General features: G+C 40.7%; 1 protein-coding gene across 2 annotated transcripts in view; it reads left to right on the forward strand.

Moving 5' to 3' along the window:
* The window catches only part of sybu (syntabulin (syntaxin-interacting)), a 99,502-nt gene that overhangs the window by 10,125 nt on the left and 73,925 nt on the right, over positions 1-15,452 (forward strand). The window contains exon 2 of one of the 2 annotated variants that reach the window (XM_048529146.2): positions 2,378-2,471. The exons of the other annotated variant lie outside the window; for it this stretch is intronic. The gene's annotated coding sequence lies outside the window, so the exon portion shown is untranslated. The remainder of the gene's footprint in view (positions 1-2,377; positions 2,472-15,452) is intronic. 2 annotated transcript variants of the gene reach the window in all.

Genomic DNA, 15,452 nt, shown 5'->3' on the forward strand with positions numbered 1-15,452 from the left:
AATGGGACTAGTGTAGATTTAGAATGGTTTTTTGTCAGTGCAGACTTGATGGGCCAAGTGGCTTCTTCTGTACGGCAAGATTCAATGATTCTAGGCTATACAGCCCATCGTGTCTGCTGCATCATTCAATGTGATCATGGTTGGTCATGCCCTCCTTCCAACTCTTGATTCACTAACTGCTTGGTTCAATCGTGAGAACACCTCTCCTTTTGTATTCCCTGACATGGACTCTGCAAGAGGAGTTTTCAACTTTATTTTGTTGAAAAAGCTTCATGGCTCTTTGCCTTAGCCACATATAGCCTGTAGAGGCCCCCACACTGGAATGAACACTGTTCAAATGTTTTTGGGCAGCTGCCAGTGAGATGAATGGTGGACACCTTTCTGTCACCAATGATCACAAAATTTACAACTTTGTTATTTAGTATTTCGTCTTTAACATTCAATACTAAGACATTTACAAATCTTCTAACAGCTGAATGTAGCATAGTCTGCGTATAGGGTAGGTCATAATAATTCTGAAATGTGTAATCATATTTGATAAGTGGAACAGTGAGGAGATATGATTCTTTAAACAAATTTGATCTGATTACTTGCTCAGATTCTTTTTACAGATAGTGTTATATCCAAAAATGAGTTGGATTTTTTTCATTGAAAGTGGAGAAAATGTGTTTTCATAGAAACAAGTTCCTTCTATAGGTGAGGTCCATTTGATTCTGATTAACATTGCAAATTTTGTTGAACTTTTACGATGCCAGCCATATAATTACAAATATTTTAATAGTACCAAACCTTATCACTCTTAATTTGGGTTAGCTTACAGATTGGTGTTGAAAACCAAGAATAATAATAAAATTTATGCACAAAGTGCATTTCAATTCTATTAAAATATTTACACAAAATTAGATTTATTATAGCATCAAGACATATGATTGAATTCTGACCCATTTAGCAACATATGATTTTACAGCATCAGCAGGAAGGACATGCATGTGGAAAGTGCCAGTGGTCTGAATATTTAAATGTTCTTGGTGCTATTTGAATAATATTTGAATAGCAGGTAGAAATAAGATTATGCAAGTTTTTTGCATTGAATGCGCAGCTTTCACAAAAGAGAGGTATTATATAAATCAGCTGTGAAATACATTTTATATTTGACATTCAACATATTAATGCAACTATTTAGAATTTTATCTCAAAACAAAAATACACTGAGGTGATATTGCCTAAAATTTATATGTAAAAATAACATCCCATTTTGTGAAGGATAACTTTTCAACTTATTTCATGTTGGCACAAAGAAAAGCATTACCCACCAAGTATTTTGCAAGGTAGTATGTTCTAAAAGGTTTCAACTTAAGAACCGTATTTAAGTATTTCAAATGCATAAAACTGAAAGTTTATGCATTCTTCAAATCTACTAATTTGAATAACGTTGTCTCATGCGATTGATACTTTTCCAACCTTTAACGAAAGAAAGCAACTGTGCCAAAAGAATTTTTGGAAGTGCTATTCTTGTTATTGACTGCCGTTTCATATTATTCTGGTTCATAACTTTCAACAACAGCATTAGACTAATTACACTGGCAGAGGTGAGGCAGGTGGAGTTTCTTCCTGCAGCTTTCCTCTTTGTAATTCCACGCCAGGTTTCCATGCCTTTTTGGTTCTGATCCAAGAAGACAGTCCAGGTCTTTTACTGGACATGATTAAAAATGAAAGAGGGCCCTTGAAAAGATGAATGCTTCTGCAAACTGCTAGGCCAAACAAGCATGAGCTGGGCAAACCTCCAAGTGTAGCCTCAATACACTCCTGACTCATTCACAGCGCAGTGTAGTGTGGGTATTGGAAATGCCTGCACTTCCTGTACTGACATTTCCATATTAATAACTGCCACAGAAGACAAACAGATCTGAGTTCTTGTCCAAATGTCAAACTTCTACACTTGTCAAAACTATTTTGGAATTTTGCCTCCCTTCCTGCTTCTGAGTTTGAACTCTATTTTATGTAACTTGAAGTCATAATGTCCCAAAACTAACATTATCCTGTTCAAGCTAATTAAATATACAACAAGATTTTAGGCTGCAAATATTGCTGGAAAATAAATGATCAACATGAATTGTAAGGACAGCAGCTCGCTTACATTGAAATAAAAGCAAAATATCCTGTAGATATTGGAAATCTGAAACAAACACAGGGATTGCTAGCGAACCTCAGCAGGTTAGGCAGCATTGACGAAAAGAGAAACAGATAACATTTATAGTATGACTTCACTTTGGAACCGAGGGTGATCCAAAGAATTGCACTGGGTTCAAAACATTAAGTCTGTTTTTCTCTCCCTTGATATTCTGAGTTTCTCCAGCATTCTCTGCGTTTGTTTCAGCCCACTTCTACTAGCTGCCAGACAGAAGCTGAACAGCCCTGCCAGGAATGGGGGCCATTGCTGAGACAAGCTGAAGACTTGGATCCTACAGCAGGTAGGTGAAGACAGGGTACAAAATTATGAGAGAGTTGAGTGCTGGAGTGAAAATCACTCTGGGGAAACCCATTATGGCCATAATGATTGAACGTTAAACCCAGTTTGAAAGGCAGAAGAGTGGGTTTAAGAATAGCATTGAAAACTTCAATAAGGGCAACTGTGTAGGCATGAAAATTGAGCTAACTAAAAAAAAAACTGAAATACTAGGCTAGGGATAGATCAATGCACAAGCAGTGGCAGACACTTATAGGGATACTTCAGAACACTTGGACTAAGCTCTTGCCATCAAGTAAATTACTGAATTGACGACCCACCATCTGTTGTTAACTAAAGGAGTGAGAGAAAATATCAAACTTAAGGAAGAAGCATATAATTGGGCAAAGATGAAGGGTAGATCAGATGATTGATAAGAATATAAAGAATGGCAGAGGATGATCAGAAGGTTAATCAGGATGAAGAAATTAGAATATGAGAAAAAGCTACCTAGAAATGTAAAAACAGATAATGTGAGTTTCTACAGGTCTTTAAAATGAAAAAAAACTAAGTAAAATGAGTGTTGGTCTGCTTGAGGGTTACAATGGGGAGTAAATAGTGGAGAATGTTGAAATGGCAAGTGGAATGAACAAGTATTGTGCTTCTCCTCACTATAGAGAATGCAAAACATACTCCAGTATTAGCTGCAAATTAGGAGATGAAAAGAAGGGAGAAACTCAATTAAATTACAATCACCAGGGAAGAGGTAACAAACAAACTAATGGAGCTGTGGCTAACAAGTCTTCAAGTCCAAGTAGACTTTATCTAGGCAGATGTTGAAAGATGTGACGAATGAGATAGTAGACGGGATTGTGTTAATTTTCCAAAATTTTCTAGATTCTAATAAGCTTCTTTCAGAATGGAAAGTAGCAAATATAACTGCTCTTTGCCAAAAGTGAGGGAGGCAGAAAGCAGGGATAGGAACAGTTTCCTAATGTCTGGCATGGAGGAGGTGTTAGAACCAATGATTAGAGAGGTTGTACCTAGGTTCTTAGGGACAATAGAGGTAATCTGGAACATTCTGCATGGCTTCGTAAAAGGAAAGTCATTGAACCACTATATTAGACTTCTTTAATGGAGTAACATGTGCTGTAGATAAAGGGGACTTGGTAGATGGACTATGTTTGTGTTCATTTGATAACATGCATATGAAAGATTGCGGTGTAGGGGATAGCTTATTCACAGAGAAGACTGGCTGGCTAGCAGAAAATAGAAGATGCATAAATGGATCTTGTATGATTCACAAGATGTGGTGAGTTGAGTCCTGCAGGAGTCTGTGCTATGACACTAACTTCTTACAACTATTATCAATGACATGGATGAGGGGTGAAAAGGCACAATAGGTAAATTTACAGATGGCATCAACATGGGTAATAGGGTCTGAAGTGAAGGAGACATACGAAGTTTGCAGACAAAAATAAATAGCATGAAGGAGAAGGCAAGAATCTGGCTGATGGAGTATGTTATGGGGAAAATGTTCTCTCTGGCAGGAAGAATTTTGTTTTAATGTGTTGAAAGGCAGTTCAGAGGAGATGATATCTGAAATAAGTGGATTAAGAAAGGCTGCAAGGAGAAGCCTGTGAACTATTGACTCATGAATCTGATGTTAGTGGTGGGTAAGTTGTTGGAGGGGATTCTGAGAGACAGGATTTGGAGAGACAAGGACTGATTATGGATAGTCAGGATGTCTGTGTGTGTTGGAAATTGTATTTCATAAACTAAATTAAGCTTTTTTTAAGCATGTGACCAAGAAGATAGTTGAGGTTACAGCAGTAGACACTGTCCACATGAACTTTAGTAAATCCTTTACCAAAGTTCTGCAGGGTAGACTGGTTAGTAAATCTGGATCACGTGAGATCCAGAGAGGTCTTGCTAATTGGATAAAAGAATTGGCTTGACAGTAAGAGAAGGAGGGTGGTGATGAAAGGTTGTGTTCTGGACTGGAAGACTGTGACCAGCAGTGCACCAAAGGAGTTGTGTTGGGTTCATTTTTGTTTGTCAGTTATATAAACGTTTTGGATCAGAATACAGGAGACATGATTAGTAAGTTGTGGATGGCACTAAAATTGGTGGCATGGTCGACAGTGAGAAAAATGATCTAGGATTATAAAGGGATCTTGATCAATTGGGCCAATAGGCTGAGGAGTAACAATGGAGTTTAATTTGGATAAATGCGAGGTGTTGCATGTTGGTAAGAAGAACAAGGGCAGGATTGACACAATTAAATGGTCGAGCCCTGAGGAGTGTGGCAAAACAGAGAGACCTAGGGGTTCAGGTATATATTTAATTGAAAATTGCATCACAGGTAGACAGCCTGGTGGAGAAGTTGTTTAGCACGCTTGCCTTCATTGCTCAGACCATTGAGCATAGGCATGGGGGTGACATGTTCAAGTTGTACAGGACATTGGTGAGGCCACTTTTGGAATACTGTGTACAAATCTGGTCACCCTGCTATAAGAAATATATTATTACATTGGAGCGGGTGCAGAAAATATTTTTAAGGATTTCACCACGACTGGAGGGCTTGAAGTATAAGTATAGGCTGGCTAAGCCAGGACTTTTTTCACTGGAGCATCGGAAACCGAGGCGTGACCTTATAGAGATTTATAAAGTCATGAGGGACATAGTTATGTGAATAGCAAACATCTTACCATTGGGTTGGGGAGTTCAATACCAGAGAGCATAATTTTAAGGTGAGAGGAGAAAGATTTAAAAGTGACCTGAGGAGCAACGTTTTCACACAGAAGGTGGTTTGTATGTGTAATGAACTGCCAGAGAAAATGGTGATTGCAGATGTTGTAACAACATTTGAAGGACTATTTGGACAAGTTCATGAATAGGAAAGGCCTAGAGGGACATGGGTCAAACACAGGCAGATGGGACTAGACTCGCTTGGGAAACTTGGTCAGCATGGACAAGTTGGACCGAAGGGTGTGTTTCCGTGCTGTGTGGCTCCATGACTTGAAAGCTAGTAAGGCAAGGCTTGTTTTAGAAGAGTGAAGAGTGACTTGATTGAAATGTATAAGGCCCTGAATGTTCTTTACAAGCTCATTAAGCAAACAATGTTCTCCGTTGTGGGTGTGCCTAAAATTAGAGGACGCTGTTTTAAAATTGGAGGTTGTCATTTTAGGACTGAAATGAGGTAAATTTTTTTTCCTCAAAGGGTAGTGCAACTTTGGAACTCTGACTCAGAAGCTGAAGGAAGTGAGGTGACTGAATATACTTAAAACAGAGCTAGATAGGTTCTTCATAAGCAGTGAAGTCAAAGGTGGGAGAGTGAGATTCGAGACAGAAACAGAGCAGCCGTGATTTTCACAGAATCACGGATTTGCGGCAGTACAGAAGGAGGTCATTTGGCCACTCTTATCGAATCGTGTAACTAGCTTGAGGAGCCAAATGGTTTACTTCTGCTCCTACTTTGAACGCTTGTAGTTATGTTTGTGGGGCTGCCTGCCTGCTTTGGCCCTCTCTTTTTCTGACATATCCATAATTCCCTGAGCTGCTGCTGGGAGGCTGAGTGGCAAACTGTCCATAGCAAAATGCTGAATGCACCGTAAAATGGTCCCTAATTTGAGCCCTTAGTAACTATCATCATTGGTAGGCAGCCTTTCTGCCTAAAGTCAAGACAATGGCAAAAATTCCTGCTGACAACAACACATCGATGAGCGACATCAATTTTCAATGTGACTCCCTATAATTTTACTTTACCCCCATCTTCCAGCTACCCTACCAGGCACTAATAAAGTCCAGAATAATGATTCAAATAAAAATATAGTTGTTGAGTCACAATTAGAATGCTTTCTAGAAAATTTGACTTGCATTTATATAACACCTGTATGTTAATGAATATTCCAAGGTACTTCACAGAGGATAAATTAAACAATGGCAGAAGATTTAGGAAAATAGATTAGACTCCCTACAGTGTGGAAGCAGGCCCTTTGGCCCAACAAGTCCACACTGCCCCTTAGAGTATCCCACCCAGACCCATTCCCCTATAACCTATGGGCAATTTAGCATGGCCAATCCACCTAGCCTGCACATCTTTGGACTGTGGGAGGAAATCAGAGCACCCAGAGGGAACCCATACAGACATGGATAGAATGCGCAAACTCCATACAGACAGTTACCCCAGGCTGGAATTGAACCTGGGTCCCTGTTGCTGTGAGGCTACAGTGCTAGCCACTGTGCCACCCTTGGTTGAATTTGGTTGGTTGGTTGAATAGATTGGTTGAATTTTTCTGTTAAGAAGTAGGAACAAAGTATGCAGGTTTTAAACGAGGTTTTTCAAAGATTGAACCCTCCAGATGATGACATAACAGAGGGTGGACCGAATGTACCAGCAACTAGAGCTGGAAGACCAAAGGACACAACATAGGAAACATGGATAGGAGGAGATGTTACAAATATAAAGTGCTGTTCATTAATAAAGGAATTTGTTCAGTAACCAAGGACATTGATTAGTCATTTAGTGCATTGGAGGCTGTAAGCTAATGGAATTGAGTGAAGGATGAACAAGTGCAGCATGAATAACAGACTTTTGATGGCTTTGGAGCCTAACTTTTGAGAAATTGAGTCTGAAGGTAATGGAAGCATGTATTCAGTGCACAAAGAACAAAGTGGTGAGATAAAGGTGGAGGCAAACAATGTTCTGGAAGTGAAAGAAAACAGTCTTGGTGATAGAAAGAATATGAATATTGAAATCCAGCTCGGTTCAAGCAAGACAAAGAGTCCCCTTCCTCTCCCCCATTTCTGAAGAAGGGTCCAGACCGGAAACATCAGCTTTCTTGCTCCTCTGATGCTGCCAAGCCTGCTATGTTCATCCAGCTCCACACCTTGTTATGTCAGACTCCAGCACTGGCAGCTTCTACCATCTCTGAAGATTATCTCTCCTTATGTTCAGTCCAAGTGAAGGCTAAAATGGCTGAATTAAAATAACCTCAGGATGTTCCCCAAAATGGCTAGAGCCATTTAAATACTTTTGAAGTGTAGCCACAGTTGAAATGGAGGGATGTGAATCAGCTGTTTTGTACGTAACAAGGTTCGATTACAATGAGTTGATAACCAGATACGTTGCTTCACTGATTTTTGCCCTGGGACAGGTGTCTGAGGGGATAATCCAGCTCTTTGAATAATCCAATGTATCTGTCACATATGTTCAAAAGGCAGAAGAGCTCTCAGTTTAGTAGTAAATCAGGTTTAGAATCAAAATAGCATTTTCTATATTTTAATTAATTTATCTATGCAATGTTTTTGATAGTCTTTTTTTCACCAGGAATTTGTAATTTAATTTTACTCCATAATCTAATTGAATTAATATAAGCCAGCAGTATTTTGCTTTCATTTATTTCCATGAGATATCAAAATATAATTTTCTTTAATGGCTCATATTACTCTGCAGTATGATACAATTGTCAAACAATGTGTAGCAATATGTGATGCAAGGCCTATAGACAGCTGTGTAAGTAGGTGTTAAAGGGCAAACATAGGTCAATTCTTGAACTTCATTTTGATTTGTGGTTTGTGTGTCTTCCAGGACCTCCATTTTATTAGTTTACTGGCAGTATGACCCAAGCAGTGGCACAGATTTTTTTATTCCCTTCTGGTACATGGGTTTCGCTGATTGGCCAGTATTTATTACCAATCTCTAGGTTCCCCTGGAGAAGGTGGTGGTGAGCTGCCTTCTTGAACCGCTGCAGTCCTTGTGCTGGAGGTAGATCCCATAATGCAGTTAGGGAGGAAAAATAATCTATTCATTCCTGTGTCAAAGCTGTTATGCAGAAATAAGGATGCAGCACTCTGTGTGAAAGTTCCAGCATGATAATCCTTTATTCTGCTTGCACCAAACATATAAGCACATTGTTTAAAAAAAAATTCTGAAGAAGGGTCTCAAACCAAAACATCAATCTTTCCTGCTCCTCTGTTGCTGCTTCATCCTGCTGTGTTCATCCAGCTTCACACCATGTTATCATTGCTTAAAAAGTTTATGTTATAGAAATTAATGTTATACAATGGATAACCAATGCTGAACACTCCAAAATAGAGAAAAGCTACTGAGAACTCACTCCTGATCCAAGCTGACTGAGCAAGCCTGGATTTTGTCTTTTGCTGTTCAGGGATTTATAAATGTGAAGAATGAGGCGAACACCAGCAACATTAGCTTGAATTGTAGATTCACAATCTTCAAGTTGCAAGTGGCAAGGGATAATGATTGATTGTTTAGAAATCTCACGTCTCAGTTTGTCCTGCTGAGACACACTTACTGGATTGTTCCACACAATCAACTTGGACCTACACCCGCAGCAAATTCCATTCCTGTGGCCACAGTTGCTCTGCTGGTTATCACCATGCCACAGCCTGGTCCTCCAAACTCTACTGTTTGTGATCCCACCCTCTGTGAGGCACCAATGAAAAAGCTTCCTTCTCTGAATGGACCCACAAGGGCTGAACAATTCCTTAGCCCAGTCTGCCACTCACCATGTCCAACTGTTAGCAACACCCCAGCTGTCTTCCCATCTCAACCACCCCATTATGGAATGACAAGGTGTAGAGCTGGATGAACACAGCAGGCCAAGCAGCAGCAGAGGAGCAGGAAGGCTGATGTTTTGGGCCTAGACCCTGCTTCATAAATGGGGCAGGGGAAGAACCACCTTCCCCTCCCCCATTTCCCAAGAAGGGTCCAGGCCCAAAACGTCAGCTTTTGTGCTCCTGAGATGCTGCTTGGCCTGCTGTGTTCATCCAGCTCTACACCTTGTTATCTCAGATTCTCCAGCATCTGCAGCCCCCATTATCTCTCTCCCCATTATGAAGCTCTGTGTACTTTTCTACGTCCTCATTCTGATCTTTGAGATTTTCACTGTCTTGGTATTTATGCTTTCCTGGTGATGGATTCTGCTATTGCTTCAAGGGATTAGTGTTCATCAAGGAAACTAGTTCACAGTTTGGTTTGGTGATGTCCCAAATGTCATGTCTGCAGAGCATTTGCAGATATTCCAAATGTTGGAAGAATATGTGAAGACACTTGAATTTTTGACATGCTTGCTTGTCTTGTACAAACCTGGTTCTGTTTTTTCATAAATTCTAAGATTTTTTGATGACAGAGACTTCTCCATTTGCAGCTGTCCAAGTTTGTTTTTTTCTCTGTGGTGGGATCTACTTTACAGGTACTGGAATTGGCTTTCAGAACATTTTTGTATCAAAGTTTGGGACATTCTGTTGTATGAGTTCCCTTACTCGTTTCGAAATGGAATACTAAGGTTTGTATATATCAGTCCTCCGGGTGAACCACATAGCCAATGCAGCAAAAGCGAGTTCTGACGTTTGTTATCAACATCACATACGGCATATCTTGCAAGAACTTTGTCGTTCAGGATTTTATCCTACCACCTGATGTTGTAGGTAGATCTGAAACAGTGAAGGTGTAATGTATTTGTTGCTTAATGTGTCCATGCTTCATAACCATGAGTATGTGCAACCTAATAGACTTTGATCTTCTTCAGTCAAATACACATTTTATTCAAAGCCTGTGAGTAAGACTCCCAAATGCTGGGTTTGTTTTTGCCAGGCGGTCGATGATTCCATCACCCAACCTGCTTTTATTTGAATTCTGCAACTGAGTTAATGGATGCATCATTGATTGTCACTTGTGTGACCTTGGAGTTTGTGGCCAGAGATAGGTTAATAAAAGAACATCCTGTTGTTTGCATTTCTTATAAGACCAGAAGAAATAGGAGCAGGAGTAGGACATCTGGCCCATCAAGGCTGCTCTGCCATTCAATAAGGTCATGGCTGATCTTCTCGTGGACTCAGCTCTACTTACTCGCTTGCTTACCAGAACCTTTAACTCCTTTACTGTTCAAAAATCTGTCTGTCTTTGCCTGAAACACATTCAACAAGCGAGTTTTGAGAAGATTTGTAGCTCAGGTTGAGGTTCTGGATGTGAGTTTGCTCGCTGAGCTGGAAGGTTAGTTTTCAGACGTTTCATCACCATTCTAGGTAACATCATCAGTGAGCCTCCGACGAAGCGCTGGTGTTACGTCCCGCTTTCTATTTATCTGGTTAGGTTTCCTTGGGTTGGTGATGTCATTTCCTGAGTTGGTGATGTCATTTCCTGTTCTTTTTCTCAGGGGATGGTAGATTGGCTCCAAATCAATGTGTTTGTTGATGGAGTTCCGGTTTGAATGGCATGCTAACCAGATAAATATAAAGCAGGACGTAACACCAGCGCTTCGTCGGAGGCTCACTGATGATGTTACCTAGAATGGTGACAAAACGTCTGAAAACTAACCTTCCAGCTCAGCGAGCAAACTCACATCCAGAGCATTCAACAAGGTAGCCTCAATGCTCCATTGTTTGGGGAATTCACAATCATTTTGGTGAAAAAGTTCCTACTCAACCCAGTCCAAAATTGGCTCTCCCTTATTTTAAGGCTATGTCCCGTACTTCTCATTTTACTTGCCACCTCCCTGCTTCTACCTTATATATTCCCTTCATAATTTTATATGTTTCTATAAGACCCCCCCCACCTCATTTTTCTAAATTCCAATGAGTGTAGTCATAGTCTACTCAATCTCTCCTCATAAGCCAATTCGTTATGAGCCCAGAGAAAAATAGTCAACAGATAGCTGGTGTTCCTGTGGAGAGTGCGCTATGAGGGAGTATAGTCATTGGTGAACAAGAGTTTACTGTCATTGTGCACTTTGCTCCTGGTTTCTGTTTTTTTTTAAGTATAGCTGTGTTATTTATTTTAACTCCCACTTTCACTGTTTCATTCTATTGTAATTACGGCTCTGATATTCATTCCTGTCAGCTTTTAAATGTACTTATCCTCGTTTAATATGGAAACTCCCCATGTAAACTTGTCATACTATAATTACATGCTCTCACATAGAACGGTTGAAAAGTCATCACTGCCAAGAGCGTGTAATTATAGGATGGTAAGCTCATATAGGGAGGTGCCAACATCAATGCAGACATATGAATTTGTAGTATAAATATAAAAATAGAATAGAATACATAATTACAATGATCATTATCCTCAAATGTTCCCTGATTGATGCTTGATCCATCTGGCCCACATCATTCCCATGAAGCAGACCCAGTATTGCCTCCTTTCTTATTGAACTGGAAACATCAGATGTAAAAAATTCTCCTGAATTTATTCAAGGAATGTTCTGCCCTTTACACAATATCCCAGTTTTTCATTAGGATATTTATGTCTCTTTGCAAAACTAATGTATTTTCTTGCACCTCTCTGCAGATTTGTTTCTTCAATTTTTTCCGCACTATTTTGTGCTCTGTGGAATTCACTGAACAATGTAATGATACCTATACTTTTTTTTTAGCTCAAACCAAATAGATTCTCTCCTTGATCCCACTGGCACATCCTGCCTCTCTGGCACCTTAACATGCTGCTTCATCAATACAGCAACCTTTCCTCCTGTCATTCCTTCGCTATCTTTCCTGAATGCCTTGAATCCAGGAGTATTTAGGACTTTGTACTAGCCTTCCTTGAGCCAGATCTCCATTATTGCTTAACATATTTCCATGTGGCAATCTAAACTTCTAGCACAACAACCTTCTTTATCATTTTTCAGGTATTCACATGCATGCACAATAACCTCAATACAGACTTTATTACTTTGTCTCTTACTCTGATTCTGATTTGCTTCTTCCTGTAAATCCTCGGCATCATGAGGCCATAGCCCATGCCACCAGGTATACAGTGACCAGTTGAGAATGCGGAACAGAAGACACAATTAATACATTCCATTTCTGGCCGGAAGATCTTTGATTAGTTTTTAATAAGTATTTTATTAGAAATTCTAACACCTCATCATCAGCTGTTCCATACCATTACCTTCCCTCTATTTCTAACCATAACAGAGCCTACTTGACTGCAATGTTAAAATAAGCACCAAAACAAAGTAACCAAACAAATGTTATAAATCAAATATCCAATGTTCCATGAAAATATCAGCTAGTCAGCCTAGCATAGTCTCTACGCCTGTCTTCCATGTACCTTTGCCAGACTTTGTGCTCTTCCACAGTGCCAACCCACAGTGATTGTAACATTGGTGCCAGCTGTCCACTGACATTCAGTGAGAGAAGCTGTAGATGGCTTTGCAGGATGACCATGGGCATCTTTGACCCTAGCAGGCCTGCTTTCAAACTGAATTATCTCAGGACTGGCTGCTAGAGGGCAACAGTAAGGCCATTGGTTGAGAGGTGGGATCACGGATGCTGTCATCCTGAGAGAAGATGCCAGGGTTGGAGTGTATGTGCCACAGAAGCAACGTCTCAGCAATCCTAGCAAAGGTTATACAAACTTCCGGCCGCTTCTGAGAGCCAATTATCTCTACTAATGCACACAACTGTAATGACAGCAATCAGAGCTTGTGTGGAAGCAAGCTGCACTTGAATTGCTGCAACCTGAGCAACTGCTGCTGGTGCTGGCATGGGAAGCTCAGACATCATCAATCTCATGGTGCATCATAAGCAGGCAGTGCAAAGTTTGCACACTGGCCCACGTCAGAAGACACTGTTGAAATATGAGATCTGCACTCTTCTTAGAGGACAACAGCCTTCTGTATTGAACATATCAGTACATCGTGGATGGTAAGAGAAAATGTTTTCGTGCAGCCTCACAGAGAAAGCTTCACCTCTAAGTGACCTGACATTGCTGTGACATGGTTAGTTTTTCACATGCTCAATAGCTATCCTTCGACTAAAGGTCAAATTTCTTTTATGCCACATCTCACTCTAAATTCTTCAATAGTATCCCTTTCCATCACCAGCATTTAATCTTGTCCATTTAATCCTTTTATTCTGCATCACATGCCTGCAGAATGGAGTTGACACAATCGTCAATGGTGTACAACTATACACTGCCCTGATTCTTGACCGGCTTTCTGTACATTCCTGTTGCAACTTGGTATTTGCTGTAATGTTAGCGCCAGTTTACACAATTCACAGCCTGCTAAGCATTTTCTATCAGGTCTGGTAAAGGCTCTGAAGAGGGGTCACCGGACCCAAAGTGTTAACTCTGATTTCCCTCCACAGATGCTGCTAGACCTGCGGAGCTTTTGCAGCACTTTCTGATTTTGTGTCCCCTTTCTTTTTTAAACAGGCTTCTGATCGATAAAAATGCATTATTTACTGACAGTGATTGATTTCTTCATATTGTTAGCCACGTGTTCTGCAGTGGGCCTTTTCCCACATTTTCTCCAGGCCCTGTGTGGGCTTTCCCATTCCACAGCTCACCACCTCGGAATGCCTCCAAGTGCAGTACCAGTTTGCCCCCACCTTCACTGAACCTCTCCACTACAGCTTTTGGATCCTTGGGTTGGCTTCATAGTTTACAATCTTTGGTATTAACAACTGCTTCTAGTTCCATGGGTCTGGTTACATGTAGCAATGTGACATCTGCGCTCTTGTGAATGATCAAAAACAGGCTTTCTTCAAAACATCAGCTTTCCTGCTCCTCTGATGCTGCTTGGCCTGCTGTGTTCATCCAGCTCGACACCTTGTTGTCTCAGATTCTCCAGCATCAGCAGTTCCGACTATCTCTGCAACAATTTTAACCCCACTGCGAAGCCTCTTCTAAGGATGCCTACTTTGAAGAAGTTACCCCCCTCCCTCCGGAAAGACCTCAGTGGATCTCTCTTCCACAGCAATCCTACTGTAATCTCTTCAGCCAGCATTTCTGAAGAAGGGTCTAGACCCGAAACATCAGCCTTCCTGCTCCTCTAATGCTGCTTGGCCTGCTGTGTTCATCCAGCTCTACACCTTGTTGTCTCTTTATTCAATAAAGCTATTTATAAACGATAATAAGAGAGACCATGTATGTGATCTGATGACACTATGTCATAGCTCCTTTCACACATGCTCAGTAACTGTACTTAGAGTAACTATACAATTCCCTTTCCTCTGCAGGCATAAGCTTGGGCAAATAGGGGGTCACACATGCCTTTCTCAGAGTTTATTATCATAGGAAGGGTTTAGAAGCATAAGGGCCAAATGTTGACAAATGGAACTAGGTCAGATGAAGATGTCTGATTTGCATGAATAAGTTTGACCGAAGGGCCTGTTTCCATGCTGTCTGACTGTATGACTATGACTATTTCAAGCTAGCCTGGACTCATCCAATGCTGATGGAGATAAACTAGCAATATTTTAGTATTATATTTGAATATCGCATAGGACTATGCAATCTGATTACACTTCTAATAAGCTGACTCAATTGCAATTTTTACTTTCTTTTTTTCCTGTTTGGAATTTTACCATGAAAAGTGTGAGGTGATGCACCTCAGAAGGAGTAATAAGGGAATACTCAATGAATGGCAGGACTCTAGGGAGCTCAAAGAAACAGACCGATCTTAGGGTGCTTGTCCATAGATCTCCGAAGGCACCAGGATAGTTTAATAATGTGACTAAGAAGGCATACAGAACACTTACCTCTATCACTCGTAACAAAGATTATTAGGGCAGGAAGATTATATTGAAGCTGTACAAAACTTTGTTTAGGCCACAGTTGGAGTACTGTGTCCAGTCCTGCTCACCGCACTATAGGGATCGTGTGAGGCACTGGAGGGCTTGCAGAGGAGATTCACCAGGATGTCACCTGGGTATCATAGACTCCCTACAGTGAAGAAAAAGGCCATTGAGCCCACCACCTGCACTGATCCTCCAAAGAGAATCCCAGCCAAGCTCAGCAGACCCCCATCAGTGTAACCCTGCATTTACCATGGCTAATCTATCCAGCCTACACATCTCTGGTCACGAGGTGATGGCATGGCCAATCTACCTAACGTGCTCATCTTTGGACTGTGGGAGGAAACCAGAGCAACCAGTAGAGAATGTGCAAACTCCACACAGACAGGCAACTGAAACTGGAATCAAACTCATGTCCCTGGTGCTGTGAGGCAGCAATACTAACCACTGAGCCAAC

Source organism: Stegostoma tigrinum, chromosome 5 (assembly GCF_030684315.1).
Source record: "Stegostoma tigrinum isolate sSteTig4 chromosome 5, sSteTig4.hap1, whole genome shotgun sequence".
Taxonomy (NCBI): Eukaryota; Metazoa; Chordata; class Chondrichthyes; order Orectolobiformes; family Stegostomatidae; genus Stegostoma; species Stegostoma tigrinum.